The sequence below is a fragment of the Schistocerca cancellata genome, chromosome 9, assembly GCF_023864275.1.
Source record: "Schistocerca cancellata isolate TAMUIC-IGC-003103 chromosome 9, iqSchCanc2.1, whole genome shotgun sequence".
NCBI lineage: Eukaryota > Metazoa > Arthropoda > Insecta > Orthoptera > Acrididae > Schistocerca > Schistocerca cancellata.
Window position 1 is genome coordinate 83296197 of NC_064634.1, and position 16561 is coordinate 83312757.

The window sequence follows — 16561 nt, forward strand, 5'->3', positions numbered from 1 at the left end:
TAGTATTTCGGCCTTTAGTCTGTCATCCTCTGTTTCAGTACCATTTTGGTCACAGAGTGTCTGGACATTTTGTTTTGATCCACCTACCGCTTTGTGACCAAAATTTCTTAGGATTTTCTGCCAAGTCAGTACATAGAACTTTACATTACACTGATAGCAAAGACAAGGAGTAACAAATAAAAAAAATTTATTTTATTACATTACATGACGGATTATACCGTCCTGTCACAATTATACAAGCACCTCTCTCAATTCACCAGTGTTTGTATTCATAGCTATGGTAAATGCTGTCCTGATGAATGTTGTAGTATACAAATGTAACTGTGTCAAAGCTTTTAGAAGAGATTAGCTTTACAGTTTATGTCAAGAATCGATAAATTAAAAAGCTGATGATTTCATCTTTGGTTAGTTGTCATCTTTGCGATAAAATGTGCTAGCAAACGGGCTTATAACCGGAAACCTAGGTCGTCTAATAAAGTTTGTGAAACAAGGCAGAAAGGTCCAGAATGAGTTTCTCAGTTTGCAGCGGAGTGCGCTCTGGCATGGAACTTTTTCCCTCTTGGTTCTTGTACAAATTGTTTATTATCCTTCTTTCCATTTAACTTACACCTATTTGAGAATAACGTACACTTTGTTCCATATTTTTCTTAGGTTTTGCATCCATTATCAAGCGAAACGTGACAACTGCCTATCTGGTGCCTTTACCTCTCCTAAAGCCAAAATGATTCAATTTTTTTCCATTCCTCTGCGTATTACTCTTGAGAGCATTTAAACTGGATGTACGATAGTTCTCGCCCTGCCTGCCCTTGCCATTTTCAGGATTGTGACAATGATTTTTTCCGAGAGTCTGATGGTACCTTTCCAGACTCATAGATTCTACTAAACAATGTCAATAGAAGTTTGGTTTTCTCTTCCGCTAATTGTTTTAGAAATTCGAAGGAATGTTATTTATGCCTTCCACCTTGTTTTCTTGCAACTCTTCCGAAGTTCTGTTAAACTCTGACTCTAATACGAGTACTAAATCCCCTACGTCTTCCCTATCGACTCCCATTTGTTCTTACTTTCCTTCTTTGAGGTCTTCAATGTATTCCTTCCCACTATCCGCTCTCTTCTCTGTGTGTAACAGCGAAATTCCTAACTTGCGCTCTTAACGTTGACGCCTTTGCTTTTAATTTCACTGAAGCTTGTTTCGATGTACCTATAAGCTAAATCCCTCCTTCTGACAGCTACTTCTTTAACAGCATAACGCACGGTAATTTCTTTTCTGCATTTCTCGAAGAACAATGCTTCAAAAATTGATGCTGTGCTGGTGGAAGTGTGCGGTAATCATACAACATCAAATGATACAGTTGATAAGCGGAGCAGACGCTTCCAGTGTGGTCAAACATGTCTGAATGAGGAAGAACGAAATGTCAGACCATTTTTCTGTGGAGAACCGAGAATCCAATGAGGGGCCGAGACGGATGCTGGTAGATCGGCGAATTACAATCGAGGTCATAGTGAGAAAAGTGAGAAACAGTAACAGACCAGCCACCTGCCGGGTTCCATTATTACTGATTGCCTTGCAAAAAGCCAGCCTAACCGAAACAGCAGAAATATCCAGACCAAATCATTCGACTGCTTTAACTACCTGCTCGCTACGCACGAGAACTGGATATATCACTAAGACCTCAAAGCTCCAAAGGAAGCAGTGCAGACACGTGGGTCCATCACTGCCAAAAAAGGTGAAGATCCAACCATCAATGGACAAGGTGATACGGTTCTTCGGTACTACCATGTTGCTGTAATCATGTTGGTAAGGGGCAAACCGTCACAGGTGCATTTTAGAAAAATCTGCTGAAGAGCTTACGGGAGGCTGTTAGAACGAAGCGTCTCGAGAAGGTGTCCATGGAGGTGTTATTCCTCTACAACGCCACGTCTCATTCTGCACACAATCAGTCACACATACTGCTTCTTTAGTTATCGACGATCACGGACCCTGAAGATCATGCGCCGACCTTAACGTTGTTCCTCCATAGAGAGCAACACAGTGCACTTTGGATTCAGTTCTCATGGACGCCTCCTTAGCTGAGTGGTCAGCACGACTGACTGCCACGTGGGGGACACGGGTTCGATTCGCGGTACTCCCAGGGAGTGTTCCTTGGTGGGAAGACTGGAACGGGGTGCAGTCCGCCTTGTGAGGCTAGCTGAGGAGCTACTCGAGCGATTAGGAGCAGTTCTAAGGTCAAGAAACCCGACAACGACAGAGAGAGCAGTGAGCTGACCCTATGCATCTCCGTACCGCATCCACCGGTAAAGGATAACACGGCGGTCGGTCGGACCCCATTAGGTCTGTCTAGGCCCAGAACGCGGAACTTTACCTACCTTGCCTCTCATGGACACCCAGTTGCTCAAGGTCCTTCTGCAGTTCATCCTCCCATCGCTCCCTTGGTCTTCCAACTGCATATTACTAGCTTAGGCCCAGCATGTGTCTGACTTCGTGGCAACGTACCATGCCAGGCTTATTCTCTGCGCTTTCATTTTTTCCACGATGTTCATTCGTTTCATCCCTTAGTACAGTTCTCGGTTCTTTCTACGTCTAGGTGTTCTCTTCGTGGACTGGTCCAAGATCTTTCTCATTATTTTCCATTTAAAGATCGACAGGTTCTCTTCATACTTTTTTGTAGAGCCTAAGATAGTTATCTGTTACAACATTACAGGCTATAAGTTTAGTCTTAATTGCCATATTTGTGTTGAGATTATCTGCTTGACACTGAAATACGTTTTAGACCCATTGACTGTAAGTTGAGTAATTTCTTGTTTTAAGTTATTATGCCTGTTGATCTAAGGCTATATTGCATATTTAAAGCTGTTGCGGGACGTTATTAGGGGCTTCTCTGGATACTTCTACCATTTCGTTCGTTCCTGCATTTATCCACAGTCCAGACTTACTGGCATCCTTTGCTAAGTCCCCTACAGATTCTTCCAAGTCTTCCCCTAACACCTCTGTGGCTGCAATGTCGTCTGCATATCCCAGTGACAGTGCCCTTTCATTTATCTTACTCACTTGCCTTCCGTTTTCATTTCCCGAATTACTTTATCGAGGAGAAAGCTAAAAAATAATGGTAAAATGACATCAACTTGTCTTACACTACTGGCCATTAAAATTGCTACAACACGAAGACGCCGTGCTACAGACGCAAAAATTTAACCGACAGGAAGAAGATGCTCTGATATGCAAATGACTAGCTTTTCAGAGCATTCACACAAGGTTGGCGCCGGTGGCGAAACCTACAACGTGCTGACATGAGGAAAGTTTCCAACCGATTTCTCATACACAAACAGCAGTTGACCGGCGTTGCCTGGTGAAACGTTGTTGTGATGCCTCGTGTAAGGAGGAGAAAAGCGTACCATCACGTTTCCCACTTTGATAAAGGTTGGATTGTAGGCTATCACGATTGCGGTTTATCGTATCGCGACATTGCTACTCACGTTGGTCGAGATCCAATGACTGTTAGCAGAATGTGGAATCGGTGGTTTCATGAGGGTAATTCGGAACGCCGTGCTGGATCCCAACGGCCTCGTATCACTAGCAGTCGAGATGACAGGCGTCTTATTCGCATGGCTGTAACGGATCGTGTAGCCACGTCTCGATCCCTGAGTCAACAGATGGGGACGTTTGCAAGACAACAACCATCTTCACGAACAGTTCGACGACGTTTGCAGCAGCATGGACTATCAGCTCGGAGACCATGGCTGCGGTTACCCTTGACGCTGCATCACAGACAGGAGCGCCTGCGATGGTGTACTCAACGACGAACCTGGGTGCACGAATGGCAAAACGTCACTTTTTCGGATGAATCCAGGCTCTGTTTACAGCATCACGATGGTCGCATCCGTTTTTGGCGTCATCGCGGTGAACGCACATTGGAAGCGTGTATTCGTCATCGCCATACTGGCATATCACCCGGCGTGATGGTATGGGGTGCCATGGTTATACGTCTCGGTCACCGCTTGTACGCATTGACGGCACTTTGAACAGTGGACATTACATTTCAGATGTGTTACGACCCGTGGCTCTACCCTTCATTCGATCCCTGCGAAACCCTACATTCCAGCAGGACAATGCACGACCGCATGTTGCAGGTCCTGTACGGGCCTTTCTGGATACAGAAAATGTTCGACTGCTGCCCTGACCAGCACATTCTCCAGATCTCTCACCAATTGAAAACGGTTGGTCAGTGGTAGCCGAGCAACTGGCTCGTCACAATGAGCCAGTCACTACTCTTGATGAACTGTGGTATCGTGTTGAAGCTGCATGGGCAGCTTTACCTGTACACGCCATCCAAGCTCTGTTTGACTCAATGCCCAGGCGTATCAAGGCCGTTATTACGGCCAGAGGTGGTTGTTCTGGGTACTGATTTCTCAGGATCTATGCACCCAAATTGCGTGAAAATGTAATCACATGTCAGTTCTAGTATAATATACTTGTCCAATGAATACCCGTTTATCATCTGCATTTCTTCTTGGTGTAGTAATTTTAATGGCCAGTAGTGTATATCTGTTCTGACGTTTGATTCCTTGGACAGATCCTCCTGGTATTTCATCTTGGCATTCGTCTCCGCTGAACGCACCTTCAGCAAGTTAATTACAAGTTAATGAACTTTCTCGGCATGCTAAGCTCCCTCAAGATCTTATACACACTAATCCATACAGAATCTTTGATAAATCTACAGACGTTACAAGAAAACAAAACGATAGTTGAATCCCCAGCACTTCTCCCAGATCTGTCTCACCCTGAAAATTTGATCCACTTTTTCTTCCTGCCCAGAAAGCTACCTGACTCTCTTCAGCTGCATCTGCAGCAAAAGGCTTCAGTTTTCTGCTCAGGGGGTAAAAGGATTTGTCATCAGGGTTTTCATACGTAGGGGAATAGGTTTCATTTCACCTCGAGAGCTCCGTCCGCCCTATGGCATGGAAAAGTGCGGGATGAGTATTGAAACGCCCCCGGTTTTTTGCTTTATTGGTTTTGTGTGTGATTTACCGAAGCGGCCAAACAGTTAATTATTATGATTTATGACCGTGTGCTTAATGGATGAAGACCATCGGTTTCCCTTCTGTGGTTTCGGGGGTATTTCAACAGACTGCGGCTGTCCTGAAACGGAATAGTTAATAACTGAAAGTTTGTCTATTATTAAAGACCATGAAGGTTGCGATGTACAAACTGATATGTATTTTCTACGAACACACAAATTCTGAGGCAGTTGCTACCTTCGCCTTATAAGTTTAATTAAGGTTATATCTATTATTGGTTGCTGATTTTAGGTACTTCGGCACACGCAATGATGATGGTTAACATTCACAACAATCCTCACTGCAGTCCATGGTTGCTGCTGGCCGACCCGGTTGATGCGAAATACGTAATTCGGCACTTGTCACTTTCTGTTTCATATCACTCGCGAATCGGTATCAATGAGGGTCAACCCCACGACAATCATGGGGACGCGCTCACTCGTCATACTCCGGTGAATTTACCGTTTACTACTCACTCGACCACCATTCTTGCCCGTCTCTCCAGCACTACTTCTCACTCGGCACTCGTCTCTCTGCCTCCGGCAACGCTCGACAATCGACTCCTGTGTGCTATCGACCTGGGTGTCGGATACTAGCATCTATGTTCGTGGGATCACGGATCCCTTACAGTATGGAATGGAAAAAATGAGGAAAGCAGTTCGTTGTCTGGCTCCTCAGCTGAGACCTTGTAATGTTGATACATTAATTTGTTCTGAAAGCGGTGCTGATATTCAAGACAATAAAAGCGGGTTAAAAGCTGTGAGCTATCTGGGGAAGTTAACTTTGCATTACTGAGCAACTGTTTCACCAGGTATGCAGTCTAGCTTACCAAATTCCCAACCAGACTAACATTAATTATAATCTTTTAGTACTCATCTTACGATAACCTGTGATATATATATATATAAAGACAATTTAAATAAAAAGAAATAAATAAGTTTATATTTGGGCATTTATTTTAACATTGATCATTGTTCCGTTAAAATTTCAGCATATTATACTTGATTCATAACTAAACTGGTGCCTTATTTAGGATTGCGAAAATGTGAGTTTGTAATCTTACGGAACACATCAAATATGGAGCCAAGATTGGGAGACTGCATACAACACTGCATTCATAAAATAACACACGAAGAACGTTGAAACATATGCAAGAGGAAATTAACCACAACCAACCGATTCAATTTTCACCCAAAGAAGTTACGTTCGTAGCGCAGTCCTGTCCGTCATGAAATTACCACACACTGGTATACTAAATACATAGTAACTCTCTGTGAAATCTTCCAGAAAATAATAGCTGAGGGCTACTTTGATGATTACACTACATACTTCACGTGATCAACTTGGTTTACACAAAGAGTGTAACTCCACAATAATTTTGATAATTAAAATACATTACATCGAAACACAAATTACAAAAGAAAAACCTCGAACTGGTTACTATCGTCTTACTATTAACCTGATGGCTCAAACAATTGTGTAAGCACGTGGTACTGGTCTCACAAAGAACATCCCACGTGGGTTGAACATAAAGAAAAGTTGCTATATTGAAAAATATTGTCAAGACGAGACGTTATAATCTCACGCACATTCGCATTTAAGATTAATGATCTTAGTTAGAGTTGCGGATCATCCACACGTGGTTCCACTTCACTCACAAAGTAGTGACAAAGCATCTACTGGAAGATATTCTGATCTTCACACTCGAATTACACTGCGATGCAATTTAAGATAACATAAGATATTTTAGATCTAAACCTGAAATAAAGGTGATTAAATTTTCAGTTAGGCTGAACTCAAGAAATCCATTGTCGTACGGACTTAGCAGACACGCGCTTAGCCGGAGATCTTACCACTTCAGACGCTCGCTGCGGACAGACTGCCGTGGGCCCCTACCGAGGATGCTTCACAGATACAAAACGGAAGTGACCAGAGAGGCAGCTTCCTATACCAACAGGACAAGGGACGGACAGGACCATACTAAGAATAGAAACCTCTTTGCTTTTAGAAAGCGTAGCTACCTGTTCCGACATTGGTCCTACTCTTCTCTAGCAGACAGGCTTGTCTGCTACCATCAAGCATGCAACCTGAAATACATTTGCTCATTCATCCTCTCACACAGAAGGGAAGGGGGATGACAGTATCTTATCATATACAGTATATAGAAGAAAGCGGATGTAGGTTCCGTATGAGATTGTGTGACATGAATTACATATAAACTGTGTTTTAAAGTGTAGTAGTGAGACAGATCGTTCTTGTTTATGTGTAAAAGTAACACGTTCCACTGCTCAGTCTCCTCCCAGATAGAGTCAGAAACACCACAGTAAATTTAGAAGGGGAATTTATGCCGTAAATGACAACATATTTAAGAAATTAACATGAAAGGAATCCAACAGAGATCTTTCAACCTTGTAGGCTAAGTAGGCCATGCTGATGGCTACGCTACCATCAGTATAGCTCTCGACTTCATTGGAGTGCAGAAGTTCTACCGCTTGCTACGATAGGGAGGTGCCCCATGCTTCTTTGGCTTATCACATTTTGCCTCACCTACGTATTGTCCTGACAAGTCACCCGGAGACTTCTTCCTCTTTCCTCAGACGGGCGAACCACTGCTTTGCTGGTACTTCCAGAACGACGAAGAGACGATTTTCGAGGTGGAAAGCTTTCTGAACAACGAAAATGTAGACTTCTACAGTCAAAGTCTCTGGCATGACATCTAGCGGTGGGAAAAAATGTGTTCATTCAAGGGAGGATATGTAGAGAATGGTTAACAGCATCGCTAAATTTCATGGTCTGTGATTTTTCCGTGGAGGTAATTAAAACTGCCCCTCGTATAGTGTGACACTCCTAATGCTGCCGTGACTTAATAGTGATCAGATTGGACCCTCCTCAGTCCCCGTGGAGCGCCCTCCCACTCGTCCAGCGCCCACCGCGGATTTCTGGTCGCACCGCCACGACTGCCCGGGAGCTTCTCACGTACCGGCGCCGACTCTGGCCGCGGGAAACGATTTCCAAACCCGTTCGCCTCTTCCTGCATCTGCGCGTCCGCGCCCGCCTACAGAATACCAAACGCAGCGCCCGGCGGCGGCGGCGACGTGGAATACATTGCAGCAAACGACACAGGCGCCACATACGAGAGAGCGAGCCGCTGCACTTGCAGCGCCCGAGTAGCTCAACCCATTGCCGTGGGCACCGCCAGGTCGGGTATGGACAGCGCGAAAGGGCAGACAAGGCAGAGAAAGTATGAACGTGTTTTTAACGTTTTTCGTATAGTAGCTACATGTAGCCAAAATTCCACCAACATAATATCGTAGGTTGTTCAGGGACATTCGCTATTTTATTATAACAAGCCCGTGAATCTGGTACCTCTTCTTCTTCCTCATCTTCTTCTTCTTCTTCTTCTTCTTCTTCTTCAAGGGGCCATATCTCTTCGGAGCGCGGCTGTCATAATGGCTAATAATCATCTTGTGACGTTGCAGTTCTTACACTACTGGCCATTAAAATTGCTACACCAAGAAGAAATGCAGATGATAAATGGGTATTCGTTGGACAAATATATTATGCTATAACTGACATGTGATTACATTTTCACGCAATTTGGGTGCATGGATCCTGATGAAAGATCTGGAGAATGTGCTGGCCAGGGCAGCAGTCGAACATTTTCTGTATCCAGAAAGGCCCGTACAGGACCTGCAACATGCGGTCGTGCATTATCCTGATGAAATGTAGCCGCTCGGTGTGGCCGAGCGGTTATAGGAGCCACAGTCTGGAACCGCACGACCGCTACGGTCGCAGGTCCGAATCCTGCCTCGGGCATGGATGTGTGTGATGTACTTAGGTAAGTTAGGTGTAAGTAGTTATAATTTCTAGGGGAATGATGACCTCAGAAGTTGAGTCCCATAGTGCTCAGAGCCATTTGAACCATTTGACGAAATAAAGGGTTTCGCAGGGATCGAATGAAGGGTAGAGCCACGGGTCGTAACACATCTGAAATGTAACGTCCACTGTTCAAAGTGCCGTCAATGCGAACAAGAGGTGACCGAGACGTGTAACCAATGGCACCCCATACCATCACGCCGGGTGATACGCCAGTATGGCGATGACGAATACACGCTTCCAATGTGCATTCACCGCGATATCATCAAACACGGATGCGACCATCATGATGCTGTAAACAGAACCTGGATTCATGTGAAAAAATGACGTTTTGCCATTCGTGCACCCAGGTTCGTCGTTGAGTACACCGTCGCAGGCGCTCCTGTCTGTGATGCAGCGTCAAGGGTAACCGCAGCCATGGTCTCCGAGCTGATAGTCCATGCTGCTGCAAACGTCCTCGAACTGTTCGTACAGTCTTACAAAAGTCCCCATCTGTTGACTCAGGGATCGAGACGTGGCTGCGCGATCCGTTACAGCCATGCGGATAAGAAGCCTGTCATCTCGACTGCTAGTGATACGAGGCCGTTGGGATCCAGCACGGCGTTCCGTATTACCCTCCTGAACCCACCGATTCCACATTCTGCTAACAGTCATTGGATCTCGACCAACGTGAGCAGCAATGTCGCGATACGATAAACCGCAATCGCGATAGGCTACAGTCCGACCTTTATCAAAGTCGGAAACGTGATGGTACGCATTTCTCCTCCTTACACGAGGCATCACAACAACGTTTCACCAGGCAACGCCGGTCAACTGCTGTTTGTGTATGAGAAATCGGTTGGAAATGTTCCTCATGTCAGCACGTTGTAGGTGTCGCCACCGGCGCCAACCTTGTGTGAATGCTCTGAAAAGCTAATCATTTGCATATCAGAGCATCTTCTTCCTGTCGGTTAAATTTCGCATCTGTAGCACGCCGTCTTCGTGGTGTAGCAATTTTAATGGCCGGTAGTGTATTTCCGTGCTTGCTAAAATTGGATGAGGAATTCTGCTTTATGCAAGGCATCTTTGGTGTTTTATTTTCCCCAGACATGTTTCAGTACTTCATGTGCTATCTTCAGTGGCTTACTTTATTTCCTTTCTGTAAAACTGTTGTTACTTATCAACGTTTAGAGAAAAAATTTGTTCAAAATATTTACATTTGTGAATGAAGTGATTGTGGTCAAATATTGTATATGGTTTGTTTACAATTCGCAGTTGAGATACGTATTATTGGGTTTATGCATTGTATGTTGTTTATTACAACAGGTCTAAGGTTCTGGTTTTATTGCTTATTTGGAAAAAGGGTGGATCTATGCAGTAATTTACGTACCTTACATGAAGGTATTGAATGTTTATGTTGGCAGCTGTGAGTCTGCTACACAATATACAACTTGTCATTTGCAAACAGCAAAAATGTAATTTTTATTTTTGTTTATCATGCATATCGGAACGAAAATGATCATGTATCGCGTTATTTTGTATGTTACTTACTGCTTTGATGTTGTGGTATTTGTCTCCTTTGTTTCTGGTGTAGTACCATGTTGATTTCTACCACTTTTGTCGTTTACTGGCATTTTCTGAGGCTTTTCGAACTTCCACGGTGTTTTCACCGCCATTTTTTTGTTATGGCTGCGTAGTATTCATTTGTTTCGTGGCATGTTTGCCTGGGTGAGGGGCGCAGATTTGAAGTGTTGGCGTTTATGGTATTTGGTTTGTAACGAAGTTGCAGTATCACAGTATCTTTTGACTTATTGATTTAATGTCATCGACGAAAAAAAAAAACCTGGAGAAACAGTTTACAACTGTGACGAGACCAGTATAACTGTCGTACCGAAACAGCACAAAAAAAAATTATAGCAAATGAAGTACAGCACCAAGTTGGAGTACTCACATACGCAGAATGTGGAAATACGGTGACAGCTGATATTTGCTGCTCAGCGGACGGAAGATTTATGCCTCTGATGTCTATATGTCGCAGAAAAGGAAACAGCAAGAATTCGGATCTAGTTTTCCGCCGAGCGTTTGGTCCGAAGCTCGTGAATCTGGATGGATGACAAACGAAATATTCTTACGCTGGACCCACAAATTAGTCGGCTTTTCTAAGGCAAAGATAGGAAACCCTGTTCCGCTATTCCTCATAAGGAAAATTTGGATGTGATGAACTAACTCAGAGCAACGGTGTTATTTTACTTCCGCCACATTGCTCGCATAAACATCAGCCCCCAGACGTAGCGTTTATGAAACCCTTGAGCTTGTATTAAGAACCCGAAGTGAGAATGTAGTTAAGACGGAACCCAGAGAAAGTTGTCACTTTGTGGGAAATCTCGTTCTTGTTTGAGCAAGCTTTTGCATATGCTGGGAACATGAGAACTACAGTGAAAGGATTTGAGATATTGGCGTTCGGCCAATGAATTTCAACGTCTTCTCAGGCGATGAGTTTCCACCAACTGTGATTATCGATATTCCGTTTGAAGCATCAGTCACTACCACTTCAGTCAGTCGTACAACAAATCTAGCCACTAACACACCTTTTGACTCCTGAAACCCACCTCTTGAACTTGTACAGACTAGTTGCAGTGCCACATTACAAATTACTGAGCTGGAACCTTGGCCTCAGTGTTCTTTGATGCCTGGTACTCCAAATGCATCCATCAGTAACTCCACTGGGTCAAGCTTCCCTGCTTTTAGCCGGCAAAATGTTACACCAATACCTAGTGGTTAAACCAGGGCTGAAATAAGTGATAAGAAAGAGAGGTAAATGCACAATTCTTATATCATCTCCATGCAAGAACGAGCGACAAGATCAGGCTGCTAGTTCGAAAATAGGGGAAGAAACTGAAAGCAAAAGGAAAAGGTCTTCAATCAAAGAAGAAGAAGACAATGGAAAAAGAGATTGATTCTACATAAAATGAGACATCCGAAGACGACGAAGATGAGGCATGTATATATTGCAAGAAATTATATTCTACCTCAGCTGAGGGTTGGATTGCATGTCTCATAACTCGTGTGCTGGGCTAGACAGTGAGGAAGATGAAACCCGGTTTATTTGTAATATGTGTCATCGAAGAAATTAAAAAAAAAGAAAAGATAAAACGTGATCCATTTCCCCCCACGTAGGGGGCGGAGAGGTTTTTGTGGGCACTTTCTTAGTCCATTGATTTAACAAACGAAATATATTCCGAGGATTGGAACTTGAATAGTGGCAATACTTATTTACAGCTCCTACAAAATAGATACGTGTTTCAAAGTTTTACTAATCTTCAAAGTAGTCACCAGCATTGTGTATAACCCACTGCTAGCGATGCGGAAGTCGTGCCAGTTGTGTTGTTAGTTCGAGCGGTGCGGTCTATTGCCCGACGAATTTGTAGCAATTCTGAAGCTAATGCCGTGAAGTGTTTCCTTCAGTTTAGAAATCGAGTTGAACTTACAAGGGCTTAAGTCAGTGGAGTGCAGTGGGGTGTATAGCACTTAGCAGCCCCCTCAGTCAAACAAATCAGTAACAGCTTGCACTGTATGTGCTTGAGCATTGTGCTGCAAAATGATGGTCAGGTCCTGCAGAAAGTGTCATCACTTGTGTCTCTATGCTGTTCATTTTTGTGACACAACCTACGACCAGCTTAGAGACAGAAGGGACGATACTTTCTGCAGGACCTGACCATCATTTTGCAGGACAATGCTCAAGCACGCACAGTCCAAGCTGTTACTGATTTCCAGAATGAGATTTTCACTCTGCAGCGGAGTGTGCGCTGATATGAAACTTCCTGGCAGATTAAAACTGTATGCCCGACCGAGACTCGAACTCGGGACCTTTGCCGTTCGCGGGCAAGTGCTCTACCATCTGAGCTACCGAAGCACGACTCACGGCCGGTCCTCACAGCTTTATTTCTGCCAGTGTCTCGTCTCCCACCTTCCAAACTTTACAGAAGCTCTCCTGCGAAACTTGCAGAACTAGCACTCCTGAAAGAAAGGTCCCGAGTTCGAGTCTCGGTCGGGTACACAGTTTTAATCTGCCAGGAAGTTTCATATGAGCGCACACTCCGCTGCAGAGTGAAAATGTCATTCTGGAAACATCCCCCAGGCTATGGCTAAGCCATGTCTCCGCAGTATCCTTTCTTTCAGGAGTGCTAGTTCTGCAAGTTTCACAGGAGAGCTTCTGTAAAGTTTGGAAGGTGGGAGACGAGATACTGGTAGAAATAAAGCTGTGAGGACCGGGCGTGAGTCGTGCTTCGGTTGCTCAGATGGTAGAGCACTTGCCCGCGAAAGGCAAAGGTCCGGAGTTCGAGTCTCGGTCGGGCACACAGTTTTAATCTGCCAGGAAGTTTGTTACTGATTTGTTTGACTGTTGGGGCTGCTAAGTGCTATACCACCTACTGCACCCCCCTGACTTAAGCCCTCGTAAGTTCAACTCGATTTCTAAACGGAAGGAAACACTTCACGGCATTCGCTTCAGAACTGCTACAAATTCGACGGGCAACAGACCGCGCCGCTCGAACTGTCAACACTACTGGCACTGCTAAGAGTATCCTACGACTTCCACATTGCTGGCAACGGGTTATACACAATGCTCGTGACTACTTTGAAGGTCGCTAAAACTTTGAAATACGTATCTATTTTGTACGAGCTGTAAATATATGGTTGCCACTATTAAAGTTCCAACCCTCGTATTTTATCTTATCTTCAATTGCAAGTTGTGTTACTGAAATATCTGAACAAACTGTTCCTAATTGCCGGCCGAAGTAGCCGTGCGGTTCTAGGCGCTGCAGTCTGGAACCGCGAGACCACTGCGGTCGCAGGTTCGAATCCTGCCTCGGGCATGGATGTGTGTGATGTCCTTAGGTTAGTTAGGTTTAACTAGTTCTAAGTTCTAGGGGACTAATAACCTCAGAAGTTGGGCCCCATAGTGCTCAGAGCCATTTTTTTCCTAATTTTTCTAATTTTTTTCATCATTCTGTCCTCAAAAATTTGCTCCAAACGTTAGGTGGCTGTTCCGTCCCGGTGTCCCCTACCTCATCTCTTACCTCCCAGATTTCAAAGTTCTCCTGCGAAACTTGTGGGTCTAATTCCGGAAGAAAGTATACTCCAGAGACATGGTAGAGCACTTCCCCGCGAAAGACAAAAATTCGGAGTTCGAGTCTCGGTCCGGCACACAGTTTTAATCTGCCACGAAGTTTCATATCAGCCGACACTCTGCTTCAGAGTGAAAAATTCATTCTGCAAACGTTGCCCAGATTGTGGCTAAGCCGTGTCTCCGCAATATCTTTTCTTCTTTGAGTGCTACTCCTGCAAGTTTCGCAGATGAGCTTCTGTGACGTGTGGAAGGTAGGAGATAAGGTACTGGCGGCTCTAAAACTGTGAGGACGGGACGTGAGTCGCGCATGGGTAGCTCAGTCGTGAAAGTGAGTTGCCTTTAGTTGTGTGTGTGTTATAGTAAACACAAACTTGGGAATCTGAAATGGCAAGATAAATGTGCTGCTGAGCTCAAAGCCACATCACTTAGATGAAATTGAAAAGAATCCTGTGTATGTGAAAAACTATCTCATTCATAAGCAAATAAATAAGCAAACCAATAATTTCATGTTCAGTAGATTTGGTCAGTACGAACTGTTTGAAAAAATGTAACTCTATAAAAAAAATTCTAATGTCGACCTGATTAAGAATGTGACCTGAAGCACAAGAAAATTTCTGCACTGACGTATGGCCCTGGTAAAATAAAGAAACTGGCAGAACGTACATTGTGCAAAGGAAACGAAACAATCACGTATTATGAACCTCACCTGCAAAATGAAGTACTGGCGGAAACAGTTACACAACAAGACTCCGCAACAGTTAAAAAAATACTGCTAAAAACTAACTATAGTTGGTCCAGGGAAACTGGGTTCATAATCTTGACACAGAATGCCAATGAAACACATGACTCAACGTTTAAGTTCTGAAATTTTAGTTTGGAAGAAACTTATTAAAGAAAACAATTATAGACTGTAATATGAAAATTCATTTAATCTAATAACTTCCATGGAACAGCAAATTAAATCAGAAAATTAATCAATACAACAATCACCAAAAATTCGACTTGACTAGAGTTAAATGGATCAACATACAAGTCTACAAAAATAAAAATAAACTTTCTACGTGATAAAATAATACCTTGTTCTTCGTTCCAAAACCTTTTTTATGTCCGTATGCTATCCAGTCATTGTTCTTAGTCATCATTCCTCCTCATAATAAATCTGCAACTCGCTTAGTTCCAAAAGTGCATCCATGCATGACACTGTACACTCAACGAACCCCGCCTGCTGCACACCGCAGCAATGATGGTCATTGAGAGACAATGGCACTGACACAGAAAGAGACATGAGAGGAGGTAGAGGCGGTAGGAGGTAAAGAGAGAAATGAAAAGTACGGATAAGTGCAGACGCTACATATGTTTGTGCCGTTTGGACCCTACGAGAGGGGCGAGCTTTAACACATAGGTATAGGGAAGAGCGCATTTTGGACCGACACTTCAAACACGTGGATAAAAGGGGAAACCAACTTCTAAATTCAGTGAAAAAACGGTCTTGTTCTCGATGGTTATTTTATAAAAATGACCGGTTTCGGCCAAGGCTTAGGTCATCTTCAGGCAACACCATCAGCTGAAATTGATGCATAGAACAGCCAGTTGGCAGTTTCAGCGACTGAGCTCACCTGACTGTTCCACGTACCGTCAACTTCAACTGATGGTGCTGTTTGAAGATGACCTAAACCTTGGCCGATACCGGTCATTTTAATAAAATAACCATCGCGATCAAGACTGTTTTTTCACTGATTTTATACAGATTAAGAGATCGCTATTTTCCCAAAAATGTTACCAAAAATTTCTTAAAATGACTTGAACCCTCAGAATTTTTGAGCTGCTACGTCTAGTGGAAACTGTGATAGTGGGAAATAAAAGACAAAAGGAGACAGTGTAAGTGAAAAAGGAGACAGCGGCAGAAGGATATAGATCAGTGCGAAAAAAAGACAGTGGGAAAGAGAAGTAAATGTAGACCGTGGCACTGCGAGGGAGTTGCCAAGTATGAAGGCTTAACTACAAAAAGAGACCAGATAAAATGATTTAGAAAAAAAATGTGAGGAAGGCAGAATGAGGATTTAGGAAACTGGTTCCCCACTTTTCTGTCGGATTCTTTTAAGGAGGGACATATTCGCCTTTTTTGTGCTCCGACAGGAGTATTTTTCCTCTGATAGTAGTACATATTGTATAGCTCTTAGACAGTAGACATAATCTATGACGTACAGTTTTTTCTTTTCCCTTGCTTTACCCTGTCTAGTACGGAGTCCGCTTTCTCAGAATTTGGCAGATTTTATTTTACGATCTAAGTATGTGTGCGGATACCCTTCCTAACGCCGCAGCCATCGTGGGAACCTGAGGGAAAGAAGTCCTGTGCGCCATCTGTCCGTCAATCGTGTGAACTTTGTTCTATGGGTCGTAGTTCAACTGTTTACTTACGGTTTTCTCTGGGGCTGAATGGGGCACCCAGCTCAGCACTTGCCAAAACGAGCATCGGAAAGCACCTAGCAGTCTCACCAGCCAGTGTACCAACCCACGGTCGTCAAT